Genomic DNA, 15,559 nt, shown 5'->3' on the forward strand with positions numbered 1-15,559 from the left:
TTCCCCTTTCCGCCAGCCTTTCACACTCTCCAGGACTGTTCCCTCTAAGCTACTGCTGCTGACTTGGACCTCTCCTTTCTCTTTTCCCTTTGCTTTGCTCTGTTACTTACCCTTTCAACTAAAGAATTAAGTCCCTGGCACACCATGAAGTACTAGTTTCCCCTAATTCCACCCACACTGACCTTGAAATATGTTTGAAAGTCAAAGGTATGCAAACTAAACCATAAACTTGTGTGGAGGTTCTGTTCTCAGAAAGCTAAAATAAGGTTACAGAAATTGTAATTATACTTTGCCTTTCATTCCCAATCTTTAATAATCTTTTTCCATCATACTGTTTCATCATTTTCTTCTTTCCTTCACAACTGAACACTCATTTGCCTGACTTAATAGGATGAAAGATGCTAGAGTTCCCAATTACAACATACCAAAAATGATTCAACCCATCTCTTTTATATTCACTTGATGGAAACTACACTTTGAGTCACCAAATTAACATTTCCATTCTCCTGTTTTGGATTCATTTTGGTTTTGTTTTCAACAGTCAGGGGAAAATTAGATAAAATATTTAAGTAACTGCATAGGTAAACAGCTTGTACAACTAAAGATTAAAAAACTGCACAAACTATTAAAGGCTGTCAGGCAACATCGAAATTTGGAAATATCCTATTGGCTGTTGGAAGAAAGCCTAAATCTGGCCAACAAAAAAAATAGTTTAAGGCTATTAACTACAATGTGCAAAAGTGAGGAGTACAGAAAAGTTGAGACCCACTGGCATACCTCACCCAACACTCAGGATCATGTCCTGACACCTTGGTAATTCACTCCGAAGTGAACTAGGCAAAGGAAAAGCTCCAGATCCCCATGGTGAAAATTCTGGGTTTTAACAGAACTGGTTGCTAATTGCATTGTTTCAACCAAATAAAGAGTTAAATAGGCTTTTCTTGTCTTGCCTAGGATTATGACCGTATTTCATAAATGATAAAGCATTATATAATTGCAATGTGTTAGAACCTTGTTTATATGGAAAATTTATTCCTAATTCCATATGACTTCAAAATGCATTTTAAGATGCATCTCACTGTAAGTTCCTAGAAGGCAGGGCACATTTCTTACTTATCTTTGTATCTTATCGCTCATAATATTTTAAATACAAATGCTCAAAAGTTCTTATCATAAGCATGACTAGATGGGTCAATCAATATAAACGAGAAGTTGGAATTAACCAAAGGAAGTCTTTAAAAATGTAATCACTTGGCAATGTGTGAGCCCCTATAAGTTCCTTCAAATGGGCATATTTAAATCAGACCCTTTCCAAATAAGAAAAAGAAAGCCTACAGACAAGAAAACAATTGTGTGCATTTACATCTTTATCAGATTATATTTCCTCTCATGCAAATCAGTGGAGTCAACTTGCACGGAATTTGACAGCTAGTCTTTCTGCTAAGAGGAAGGAAAATTATTCAGCTTCCTTGACTCAAAAGCAAACTTGGGCTGTGGGCAGAATGGAGAGGAAATAAAAGGCAAGAGAAGGCATCCATAGAATTTGGGCCCCTTTCATTGAGGGTTTGCATTCATTCCCTCGCACTGACAACACGAGGGCAGGAAAATGTTTAACTTATGCCCGTGCTTGCTATTCAGGGAATCACTTAGCTTGAGACCTCTGTATCCTCACTGCGTGGCAACTGCTAACACACACTCAAAACACACACACACACACACACCCCATTTAGACTGCCAATGATTCCTCTAAATCCAGAGTTGGCACCTCTACTGAGAATCTCTTCCCTGGGAGAGACATCAATGGAGCAAGGAAATTGTCTCTACCTCTGGGTGTGTTACCAGGGTTCCCTCTTTTCAAGGCTCGCCACAGCCATGCTCTCAGAAACATTGATCTGTGTGCCCCTCATTGTCCTGCTGCACCAGAAACAAGGAACAGCAAAAGAACAGTCATTATGTGTATTTGGCAAGGAAGGCGGCAGTAAAGACTGAGAAGCAGTGGGCACGGAAATGTGAAAGTGAGGATCTGAACGAGGCAGGGACAGCAGACATCGAAGAGCGGTCTCAGTGGAGAGAAGCCACTGTAATAGGTAGGTCGCATCTGCCTATGGTGGGGAAATAAAGAATGAAAGAGAAAGAGGGAGGGAAGGAGGGAAGGATGGAGACAGGGGAAGTTCACTACACCTAAGATCAAACAAACTCAGGTTCAAATGCCACTCCCACCTCCCGAGGTATACAGACCACCTAGGCTCTGGAGCTGAACATCCACAATCCAAATCCTGGCTCTGCCACTAGCCAATTATATGATTTGTAAAGGCAAATTTCTTGACCTCTTTGTGCCTCAGTCTCCTCATCTGTAAAACAGTGATGAGGATATTAACTACCTGATAGAACTACCACGAGGCTCAAAAACGAGCTAATGTTTAGATGGATAATGTTAGAACAGCATCTGGCACATAGCGTGAGTTGCTGTTACGATGGTGATCTGGTAAAAGTCAATTCAACACTCCTGACTTCCTTTTCTTACTTAGAAAAAGAAAAGAATCTAAACTAGTTACTTTTATCTCTAATAGTCTATCATTCTACCATCAAATATGTACTATTTGCCACATGCCTTGGGAAAATAACTGCCTAATCCTACAGGTGTAGGTAACGCTGTGGTTGAACATCCTATAAATCAGGATTCCCGGTGTTATTTAACACAAAATAAGCCTCCTCCTGTAACCAGAACTGTCCTGGAACAGCAGGGATTGCCAGGGGGGCCAACCCTGGACCGAATTCCTGCCTGGGGGCTGAACTCCAGCCTCTGAGAGAGAAGGTTCTAGGAAGAGGTATCACTCCCAAAATAGCATTCACCTTCAATAAGTGAAAATGCTACGGCATAAGACTGTAAGTATTGGGTGTTTTATTTTTCCTTCAAATTTGTATTGGGTGTTTTATTTTTCCTTCAAATTTGGCTTCAAGGTAGGTAAAATCTGTCCCCCATGAACCTTCTTGGTACTCTACCCTGAGCCCATTCCAAGCAGACTCGTTATAAATAGCAGGATGGGTGAGTAGAAAGTTCTGCAGGACCCATTTGTAAGAGGCACTACAATGTCACTAGGACACAGAACATCTCTAAAAATGTCATGAAATGGTGAAAGATGTGCTGGTCAAAATTCTTCTCAGGGAGACCACTGAATGTGACTGGAAGAATACAGTAACTCAATGGATCTTATCTGGGATTGTACTTCTCTAGGGGTGTCTGGAAATGGGTGAAGAGCGGGGATGGGGTAGACACAATAATTGGGAAAACACTACTAGCAATAAGTGGGTGGGGCCAGGAATGATGATTCACGAAATAGAATTCTTCTCTCTAAAATGCCATTGGCTGCCTTGTTGAGAAACAGCATTCAGAGCTCCCAGAGAGCATGTACCTTCTAAGGATGGTGGTCCTGCTAGCCCCTGCCTCCTTGTTCCTGCCCCATGGCAAGTAAAGTGAGCATGCCCATGGGGGCCGGAGGTGGATTTTCAGGTAACAGAGAAGGCCACCAGCAAGCCTCCTCCACACTCTGAACACTCGTGGCTTACTGCTCAAACCCTGTGCCTGGAATTGAAGGCCAAGCGCCCGTTCATGGAATGGAGGAGTGAATTTTGACTGATCTCTAACTGTTCCACATATGGTCTCACAGTTAATTCCCCCAGCAACTCTGGGCTCTGGATCTCACCACAGGACCACAGTCCCTGCTGCACCTGGAAACTAGGAAGCTCTGCAGAGACCCCACTTGTTTGCATTACTACCTCCTAAGACAAAGTCCCTGTGGGTGTGTCTGCTGGGCAAATCTGGGTTGCATATCTGTACCCTAGAGCAAAAGAGTCAGAAAACACAGAGTGGGAAACAGCCTCTGACTTATAACAAGACCGAAGAATCAAACTCCACAATATGAAAGAAGGCTGAGTACCAGGCAGCAAAAGGAAAGGCAAACATGAGCACAAGCCTCTGAGAGGAGAACTTGCCTTCAGAGACTTGACTATAACCCTCCCCTCGAACAAAGATGACCATATGTCCTATTTGCCAGGGACCATTTCACTTACGCCTGTTGTCCTCGCTTCATTATTAACATCCTTTTCACTCTTGGAAGTATTACATTTGGACAATGAATTATATTGTCACCCTCTCTAAGATTCGTGTCCTGCACTGAGCCTCAAATGAGGTGCACAGGGATTTGCATGGATGTCCGTGTACATGTGTGCATCTTCACAAACTGCTGTGAATCACGCTGTGGAAACCAGGCTCTGATCAAATGGACACTACCCCCACTTCCAGGAACTGCTCAGCATAATTTGAGACTCCAATTTAAGAATAATTCACAAGAACCACTTCTCTAATAACTGAATCGCCTTGACTTGGTATATGATTTGTTGCTTTGCAGTTGGAAAACCGGGAAGTGATAATTCCTGGAAAAGGTTCTTTCCACTGTATCTGTTCTGTTAAGTGCATTTCTCAGACTCCGTTATTTTATCTCACTTCCCTCAGGACTCTGCCCTTAGCTGCCTTCCAAGTAGCAATAAAATTCACCTTTTTGCTTCGACTTTAAAATGCCAGCGTATTTTCAGTATTTTAGCCTTTTGGGGATGAAGGAAGAAAAGAAAAAGAGAAAGGATGGGGAATAGAGGTGAAAGAAAAAAAAGAGAAAAGTAAAAAGGAGGAAGAAAATTAAATAAGAGGACAAGGAGAAGAAAGAAAAGAGAGTCATCTTACACGATATATTACTCAAGTGTTTATTTCCCTTGGACTGGACCATGTGTTGGTAAAAGCTAGCAATTCATCAAGCATGGTGGTCTCAGCCTGATTCCAAAGGGTTTCTCCAGCTAAACTTGCTCCCAGTGTCTGAGCCAGGAAGCGCCTCTGCCACGCGGTGCAGTACCACAGAGTCCCCAACAAGAGCAAGAATCCATCCAGCAGACTGCTGTATAGTGGGAGGGATGGACATCCAGGTTTCTCCAAACTAACGTTCACAATAAACCCTGAACACGGTCCCTTCTGATCTTAATCCTAAAGCGAAACATGCCCAGATATTATCCGACCTTGAATTTTAGTCCCACCCAGCAAAGCAAAATTGAGAAACCCTTCCCAAGCTACATATTACCTTTACCTGGAAATATCAGCTCCCTAAGAAAATCCTTCCTCATCTTGAAAAATCCTTAAGTCAGTTCTATTTAAGTCTTCTGTTATTCCCAGCAATGTTTTAGAACAATGGTACCCAAATACATATTCCTAAACCAATAAAGAAAAAAATCACACTTCACAAATTAAGACAACACCACTTCTCAAAATAAAACACGCCCAAAACCCTGCTATGTTACTGGGTGGCAGAGCCAGCATTTTCTCTCTCTGTTCACAGGTAATTTCAACCCTGCGGCATGTTATGATCACTAAATATTGAAAGATTTTTAAAGCTTCTGTTTTAACCCACAACTTCATTCTGATTTGTACATGTCTACAAGGATAGAGATGGGGGAAAATATCACTTCTGAATGATCTGACCTCACAATTAATAATTGAGAATCTCTCTTTTCTTTTTCTCCCTTGCCTTTTTCTCTCCGAACTAGAGTGCACTCTTCAGCTTGTTAAACTCCGCTCACTCCCACTGATAATTCACTAGAGATCATAATTTATGGACAATTGAAGCTGCAGAAACATCTCTTAGAAGGAACAGAGCAGATCCATAGCAACAATTCTTCAGGGGAATATTAATCCCCGGCTTTATGTAGTGCTAAGTGTACAATAGTAATCAGAACTTGAGTAGAAGCTGCTAATCATTGAGGGAAAAGGCTGTATAAAGAATTCATAATGGAATTAGCCTGCGGCAAACAAAGAAAGACAAAATTAAATCAGCCATCAAATTGCACCAAGGAATTTTAATTTACAGGTTAATGTAGGATTATGTAACTAATCACAGCTAACATTTTCAATGAACAACCAATAAAATTCTGCTCTTTTTTTTCCTCTCTAATCTTACTAATGGTATCCCAATAACATCCTTTTATTACCTGATAATATGTTAGAAATGAGTCTCAGAAATTCTAAAAAGTCTTTCCAATTGTCAGAATCAGTATAAAATGGTAGCTTTGAAATAATCAGTCAAAAGTGTGGATCTAGGAAGATCCACTCCTCAGTTCAGTCCAGACCCAATAATATCTGTGTGAGTTTGCATAAAATAGATTTACATAACCATATAGCTTTAAAGTATATGCATGTTTTTCATGCAGTGCAGGGAGCTAAAATGGGACAAAAGAGACTAAATTAAATATGTGAAAGTAATTTGGAGCACAAAGTATATCAGCTAATTCTAAATAAAACCACTGCCATAGATTTATATGTCAATATCGCAGACATATCCAATGACATACACACCAAGGACCGCTCTAACAGAGTTTTCATGCTTTATAAATGTGAACATCATAAAAAGAAATAAGGTTTCTAGGATAAAAAGTTGATTAGCATTTCCCAAGGGAGGGGGGTAGAATCTTGTATCCTCCCCAGTTATATTTTGATATCAACCAATGCGTGACAAACACAGGGAAAAAAAACCCTCTACACAATTTGAAAAATTATATGAAACCCGCTGCTTCATAAATATAAATATATATATAAAAAGGCAGCATAACTCCTTGCACATTGGCAAGGAGAAACTCCAAAATTATACTGTATGCTTAAAAAGACATCAGTTTAATCAAAAAGATCTTTTTCCAACATATGGCAGAAGGAAAATTATTATAAATGGAGTAAAAAGTATGTTCATAAGCTTTACTTCACGAGGGAAGAATGCTGGGAAGAAAGGCGACGGCATTCTTCTTGCATATGTTTTTCTTGTCGAGAACAATGTGGGAAAGTCTCATTTTCCTTTAATCTAAATGTTCATTTTATGGAAGCAGCAACATTCGGCCCAGTTATTAGCAAAGGAGTTTTGTTGCTTTATAAAGTCTAATTTTAAGATGCTCACTTCCAAAAAAACATTACGGTGTCAATTGCACTACCCTTCAGCAATCCTGTAATAACTTTATTCAACCATTTCTAATTATAATTATATTTTCAATTCCTTTTAGCTATAGAAACTCTTTATCAATCAGAGCACAAGACAGAAAATTACTTTATTACAGCTACAGCTCGTTAGGCTGAGTGCTCTTAATGAAGCAGCCTCATAATCAGATGAAAATCATGCTGGAGAAAACTTGCATCATTAGTCTGGGCCTTAATTACCAAGAAATATAGTCACTAACAATGATATTCCATTTCATGATATGGTGCATGCACCTTCTACACTAGTTGCAATTAATAATTCCACTGACTGCTACAGAATCTTTTCTATTTATTCATAACAATGGAGGGGGGAAAATTCTAAATTTAATTGAGCGCTTCAGATTGCGGTTTCTTTCTCCCTCTCTCTCACATTCAGATTAAAATGTCACAAGGCTAATATTCTATCTTACAAAAATTCATCATTTTAATTACATATTTTATGTATGTGAAATGTCTTTTTCAGCTTTATAGTTAAGGCTGACATTTTTGGGGACGCATCTAGGAAAATGTGTGGCTTCTTGTGAAGGAGGTTCCTATCACCCAGGACCACATCAAGGAAATTTGGGGGACAAAAAAATCACTGCCATCAGTCTGTCAGTTCCATCCATGTTGGGAAAAGCTGCCAACAAGAACAGGGACATTCATTTAAATTAATGTCGGTGTCTTCTGATAGGCTTTGGATGGCAGAATAGCGATGTTCTGGGAGGAACAAGGCCCTGTGTCACGGGTCTCTTTGTTAGGCATGATTGATCACAGACAGAATCAGCAACTTTCCTTTGTGAAAGCCTCCTTTCTTCTGCCTCCTTTCTTCTGTCTCCTTTCTTCTGCCTCCTTTCCTTTCACCCTTTCCTTGCCTCCCTCTCTCACCAAAATCCTTGCTTCTGACCTCCTGAGAAACACCTTCAGCCAAAGAAGGAGATCTGGTCCCTGCCCCTCCTGCTGGGTTCCACCCACTGCCAGGTCCCAGCAGAAACCCACCTGATTTCTCCATCCCTCTCTCTAGGCTGGATTAACACTAGAATTCAAGGTGCTGTTGCAACCGCTGCTCTTTTTCAAACGCAAATTAAGTTACTGGGTAAGGGCAAAGAGCACTTGGGGAGGGCAGAGGGCAATGAGGGTGGCATACATAAACGAGATCCCCGTCTGACCTCAAATCCAGTATTTCTAGAGCTGAACTTCCTGCCTGACATCGGTCTTTCACAGGAATCCTTGCCAAACATCTGATTTGATTAATCTAGGCTGCACTTTCTCCCATCATCTGCCTTATGAGCACCAAGCAGTTTGATAAATGAAACGGATAAAAGAAGAGAATGACTTGGAAAAATCCACAAGCCACAAGATGAAGAGTTGGCTATAATATAACACTGATTTTTTTTTACGAACTAAACATCCAATTTCTATACCATGAACATAAAGATCCCTGACTTAAAGATCATTGGCTTCATCCTAATTAGTGTTAAGCAAGCAGTGGCACAGTTCCTGAGGCAGTATAAGAAGACGGAAAATCTCTCCACCCACTTTTGGACCCCAAATAAACACATTACTGAATAAATTAATAAATGGTAACCCACTACACACACACACACACACACACACCCAAAAACAAAACAAAACAAAACAAAACAAAACAAAAACACCAGATGACAATTGGCTTGAAGATGGTAAAGAATCGACTGTGTCATTAGTGAGTCTTTGTTCCTTCTGGCACTGTTAAGGTTTGGAGGGAAGAAGTGGCAAACAGTACCGTATTGCTTACAGACTACAGAAAAAGGTGGTTCAGAGGTGGGATTTGGAAGATGAAAGCCAGCAGGACCCAGAGAGTCACGAGGCAGAGCAGGAAGATGTGGTGGGCACCCTGGAGAACAGCACCAGGTAAACAGGAGGAGGTAGACCTGGACCAAGGCAAAAAACTACAGGAAGCAGCAGGAAATGACAGCTGTCCAGGAAGACAGCATAAGACAGGACGTTAATCAGAACCACACAGAGCACATTTCCATAGGAAAAATGCTTGGCATTTTGGACAGCCCAATGGCTTGCAAATCAGCTTGAGATGTGCAGGGATCCCCAAAGAAAACTGGTTTGCAAGGCCCAGCCTGACACCCTTAGAAGCAGCCACAAGAGACCAAGTAAGAGTTAAAGACAACTGGCTGTGCTTCCACATTCTGCTGTAAATGCAGTGTCAGGAAAAGACCTCAGCTTTTCTAGTCCTCGCTTTCAATCACTCCTTCATGCTTCCTCCTAACAGCACTTCATTTAAGTACAGAAGTCATTGCAGGTATTTCCATCTGGCAGTGGCTACCCACATGGACATGGCGGAGGCCTCAGGGGAGCCCTAGACCTTTGTCAGGGGCTGTGTCCTACCTTCTGATGTTCCCACTCTCTGTGCCTGGTAATGTCCACATCAGTTCCACAATGAGACAACAGCACAACAGCCGAATCTGAGTAGACTAGGAGCTCCTCCACCTTGGAAGGCCTTCGGAGGGAGGCACCCAGCCTAACAATCCAATCACCCTTCATCAGCAAGTGGCTACAGCTTGAGATCTTCCTGGGGCTCTGCCACACACTAGCTGGGTGATCTTGAGAGGGCGATTTAACAACTCAGCTTCCACATCCCCAAATAAGGGCAAAATAGCATCTGCTTCATAAGGTTACAGCAAAGGTAATCTGAGATGAGGTATGTAATAGTGCTCATAACACGATCTGGCACATAGGAAGTTTCAAGAAATATTAGCTCTGATCAACAGCAACATTGTCATCATTATAATCATGATCACAGATCGGGGGCAGGCATGGTTTGCTCAAGGTTCAAGGATTTCAAACAGTGGTTTTCAAATCTGGCAACACATAATCACCTCCTCTGAATTCCCCAACTCCAGATCAATTAGATCAGAATCACCCAGGCGGTAGTTTTTAAAGCTCTCTTCATGATTCCAGTGTGCAACCAGGACTGAAGCCCACTGATACTGACTCTCAATGCCTATGTATGATATTTAAAACATGATGTTGCCAGCTAAAAGGCCTACATCTTGGCAAGTGGCAGAGCTCTTGTCTGGGTCTCCCAGAAAGCAATGGGAATGTTGTAACTACACTTGGAGACGTGAGGGTTTAGAGCATTTATGGCCCATGAAGGAGCCTTGGCTGAAGGAATGTGCCTGTTGTCTTTTCCAGCTGGCAAAGTGGTCCATTTCCAATACACAGAGCATAATGCATGCAGCCAAATGTTCCCACAGGATGGCCACCTGTGACTTGAAAACTCTCCTGTCTAGGGCCAGGACACGCACGTGCCAAAAGGCAAAAGGTCACCAGTGAGCACCAGCAAAAGGACTGCTTCTCCACCCGCTTCAAGCCACCCCCTCCCCCAGCTCCCATGGTTTAGGAAGAGCAGTCTATGCAAAACCTGCCCAGAGAGATCATATGAAGGCCACAAGGGGAAGAAATGACTACCATTCAGGTCTCTGAGTGTGAAGATTAACCTGTCAGAATGGTCAAAGTTAGAGTCAGGCTAACCCTGAATGAATGTGACAAATCTAACTGGTTAAATCCTTAGTTGTCTTGATGACTTTGGCAGCTGTTTGACACTTGCATTTACAGAATCTAGGAAAACTAAAAATTTCAACTGCTTAGATTCCTCGAACCTAAATAAATCTGCCAGGCGCTCAAAAGACAATCCTCTATTTATTTGCTTTTAATATTTAAGATACTTCTGCCATAGAAAGACCTCCAACATCATGTATGAAATAAAAGAAAAACCACATTAAAAAAAAAATTAAGAACACTAAGCAGCATGTAAACTCATCATTCGTTTCAATTCATATTTTTCTTTCGGAAGGAAGGGATTTACTTAGACTGGAAACTGAAGGGATCAGCTCGTCCATCCCCTGTAGTTCAGGTAAGCACAGCCCTCCTGTGTTTGCAGGGAGCAGGAAAGTATAGGAGAGTTCTAGTCTCCTCCCAATCAGAGACATCAAAACTCCTTTGCTGATCTCTGATTGGTTTTTCACCCCATAGAACAGTCATGGGAGAGAGACAATGTGTCAGAGAAAACAATCAACGGTGGGTAGGAAATATCGGAAGACTCGTTTACAACCACGGGGTTGTAGATGAAAACTTAAAACAGATCAGCACACCAAACTTCTTAAAATCAAACACAAAAAGGATAAATATTGTATGATTCCACTTATGTGATATATCTAGAATAGCCAATATCATAGAGAGAGAAAGGAGAACAGTAGCTATTAGGTACTGGCAGGAGGAAGAATAGGTTTCTTCCTTGTTTCGTGGGTACAGAATTTCAGTTTGGGGTGATGAAAATGTTCTTAAGATGGATGGTGATGATGGCTGCACAACAATGTCAGTGTACTTAATGCCATTGAACTGCACAAGTAAAAATGGTTAAAACAGCAAATTTTATATTATCCATATTTTACCACAATAAGAAAATCAAACACAAAAGAACATTTATCTTAAGGTCATAAGGAAATTGTCTAATATATTTTGGTTTTTGTTTCAGTGATTAAAAGAAAAGAGCAAAGCCAAAAAAAAAAAAAATCAAGAGCCTAAGTTCTCCTTTGAAATACTGGGAGCAGATCAGAAAAGGAAGACTGAGGCATGAGAGACAGGCTGCCTGAGTCAGGAATCCTGGGTTGAAGAATTCCCTATGTCCTAATGGGCTTGGTGACCTCGGGCAAGTTACTGTACCTCTCTGGGCCTTGGTTTCCTTATCCTTAAATGCAGGGAGTTAAAAATGATTGCTAAGTCCATGGTAACTCTAAAGTCCACAATTCTACATTTTCTTTCCTTTGCCACATTCTTCGATTCCATCTTGGTATTCATGGAAACATTTTTAGAGGAAAACCACATTAGTCACTATAGGCAAATATCAGCATTCTCCTCCCTACCAGTAATCTGAAGAAAAGAGAAAAGAGCTAGGGACGATTAGATAAAAATAACTTAATTGTCAAACCTGCAAGTAAAAACCTACAAAAATATGCAAACCCAAGAGTGAATATGATTTTTAACGTTTCACTCCTTTATCAGGAGATACTTTTATCTGATGAAAATGGTCTCTCTTTTTTTCGCTGTTACAAATTATCTAGTTAGAAGTTGTTGGGTCTGCCCTTGAATGGGTGGCTGAACCTGTCCCTTAAGCCTGGGAAGACAGTGGTGTCCAGAGCTGATGGACAGCCAGGTCATCACCACAGCAGAACACAAAGTGTCTCTCTCATCACTGGGATGTTTCTAAATACTCACTGCTCCTTCTACGTAGCAATCTTGAAAGTCAATGCCATGGTTTGAAGGGATCAATATCCCAACTATAACTTGCATTATTAAGTATTTTTTCATCTGACTTTGTCCTTTCTTTCCACTTTCACTCTAAATTGTCTAGAAAGCAGGAACTCCGCCATGCATCTCTTTGCTAAGCTCCACGGCATTTAGGGGAAGGTAGGAGATAGTGTCAACCAGCCTCTTTCTAAGTGACACAAAGCATACAATCTACATTCTCTTCTTCAAGCCAGTGATTTTCAACAAGGAACAATTTGTCACCTTCCCCTTACTCCGGGGACACTTGGCAATATGTGGAAACATTTTTGGTTGTTACACTGAGGACAGGGGAGCTAATGGCATCTAGTGGGTAGAAGACAGGGATGCTGGTAAACATGCTACAGTGCACTGCATAGTCCACACAACAAAGAATTATTCCACCCAAAATGTCAATAGTGTGGAGAAACCCTGCTTTATACAACTGAAAATTTCACAGAAATTATGATCTAGGTTTTCTCATCCTCATTTTACAAATAAAGCTCAAAGAGGTTAAGTAACTCCCTGAATGAATGAATGAATGAATGAGCAGAGAATAATGATTCAAGTCCACCTGCTGCTCTGTGCGAGGGAAGCCAAAGAATGGCAGACTGCACTAGAGGCAGATGCAGGCTGACCTAAGACCACCTCTTATTATCACTCTTCATAGCCCAGGCCAGATGCTCAGGCAAGATGTGCTCATGGCCTCTCCATCACTACTCACTGGAGCTGCCCATCCCAATGCGGGGGAGACAGAGAGGCTGAACAACAGGACTTCACATCTCCCTGGCACCGTCCAGCTCCAGGGGACTTCTGGGGAGGGCATGGCTAATTCTCCCCAGAGTGGCTCATAAGAAAGCTAAGAATTGGGGCCACAGAGCTGCACAAGCAGAAACTATAAGCTAGGACTGGCCTCCTGGGGACGCGGCCCCTACCAGTTGAACTGCCGTCTTAGGTCCTTCCTTTCAGGAAATGGAGATAGATGGGAGAACAGCGATTGGGAATGGTCCCTAGGTTTCCCCTTGTGAGAAAGCCACCTCTCTGTAGGCTAATTGCTTCCAGTTCCTTTGAAAAGTAAGCCATTCACTCAACAGAACCACACACAAGGTGATGGTGGTTTTAAAAGACAACAACGCCTCCCTCTGCCACCCCACCCCCCAAAAGAAGCCTGTTTCTCACTAAGGTTTCCAAAGACCGACAACGAGTGTCAATCTTCATGGTGAAGTGAAATAGGGAAGGTTTGTTTCTAAAACATGGGCACTGGGGCTCAAGCTTGGGAGGCCCCTCTCCTCCTCGACTCCTGCCCCCTCACATCCCTACTGGCCCCCTCAGAAACAAGGGCCCACTGTCTGAGGCACTGCAGACTAGTGAGCTGGATGGAGTAATTAAGGGCTGCTTCTGTCAACCACTTGTGCTAAAAAGTCTTAAGGATGTTTAACTCCCTCAGGCCCCATGCATTAATTAAACCCTTTTAACCTGCTCTCTCAGATTTTTCTGGAAGTAGAAGACTTCTGGGGGGAGGAGAGAAGTTCTATGGTGCATCACACTACAGACAGTAAGTCCCATCCATCCGGGGTTTGGAAAGTGCCTTCGAGGTGCCTTAGCACCTTGCCCACCGGTAGGGAGCACTCTGCCAAGGAACAGACCACAGTGACAGAGATGAATATATGCCTGCAGCAGCCTCTTAAGTAACTACAAGGTTACTGTGGTTCTAGGGTCACCCCCAAAGCACCCATAGCTGGTAGAGCTTTTTTCCCCACACTACTGAACAGAAGAAACAAAATTTATTAAATAATACATGATTCGTTTGTTATTTTTTTACTATTAAACTTCAGACTCGATTTAGATTTTACTAGTTTTTCTGGTCATGTTATTTTTTCTGTTCCAAGATCTAATCTCGGATAACTCACTTCATTTAGTCAACTTAGTCTCCTCTCATCTATGCCAGTTTTTTAAGTCTTTCTGGGCTTTTCATGACTTTGACAGTTTTTAGTACTAGTCGGGTATTTTATAGAATGTCCTTCAATTTAGATGTGTCTGATGTTTTTCTCATGATTAGCGGCGAAGAACCCTTCTCATCACATTATAACAAGAACTATTTGATACATAGACATCCATACGACATTGCTGGAGAGGTTCACCTTGATCACTGGGTTAAGGTGGTATCTCTCAGGTTCCTCTACTACACACTTACCACACTTCCCTTTCTATACTCTACTCTTCTGAAGCAAGTCACTAAGTCCAGCCTCTGCATTCAAGTGGAAGTAGAGCAATTTCATTGCATTGTGCCTTAGGACAGACTCTTCAATAAGAAACAGAAATCCTTTTAAACACCTAGTTTAAAAAAAAAAAAAAGGCACAATTTGGAAGTCAGGACCTTGGGACATAGTCTCAGCTGTAGTAACCCAGGAGAAGTAACTCTGCTAAGAGAGGCTTGGTGCAGTCTCCCCTCTGTAAGGTAAGCAGGGTGGCCCTGCCTTTCCCAGGGGGTTGCTGAGGGATCAGAGGGGCAAGATATGGGAAAGGAGTTTCAGCCACCTCGCTCTGCCCCGTGGCTACAAAAGTTAAATTCCTGCCACCTGCCTTACTTTCCCGCTGCAGCAGCTGCATGCTCCACCCAGACATCCCTATACATACCCCCAGCACCTGCCTACTTCCCGCCTCTGCTTGCTCTACTGGAAATGTCCTTCTCTCAGTATCTGCCAAACTTTCTCCCTCACTCCACCTCCCTCTCTGCTCAAACATCACCTCCCCAGGAAAATCTTCCTTGATCCTGCTACTTAAAATAACATTCCCACACATTCTATCCCTTCACCCTGTCTGGCGCTTTTTGTGGCTGTCAGCACTACCTGCCATTACAGTCTATACTTTTGTTTCTATTTTTTATCTTTTGCTCCTTGAGGAGCAGGGACTTGATCTGTTTTATTTCCCCCCACTGAATCCCCAGTGCCTAGAACAGAGCCTAGCCCACAGTAAGCTGAGTCTCAAGACACATTTATTGAATGAAGGAAGACACAGGAAGCCTTTTTTTTTTTTCCAATCTTTACAGTGCTTGATGTCTTTGTAGATTCCTAAACTCTTGCAATAACTCTACAAAATCACACAACCTCCCACCAGGCTTAGAACTGCTGTCTAACCTGTTAATGACTATGGAAACTGTTTTGAGAAAGATTCTGAAACCAGATCTGCGTGCAGAAAGAG

General features: G+C 42.0%; 1 pseudogene; it reads left to right on the forward strand.

Annotated features, from left to right (window-relative positions):
* Positions 1–15,559, forward strand: part of LOC120622144 (40S ribosomal protein S3a-like) — a 45,708-nt pseudogene that overhangs the window by 11,951 nt on the left and 18,198 nt on the right.

Source organism: Pteropus medius, unplaced genomic scaffold (genome assembly GCF_902729225.1).
Source record: "Pteropus medius unplaced genomic scaffold, Ma_sr-lr_union100, whole genome shotgun sequence".
NCBI lineage: Eukaryota > Metazoa > Chordata > Mammalia > Chiroptera > Pteropodidae > Pteropus > Pteropus medius.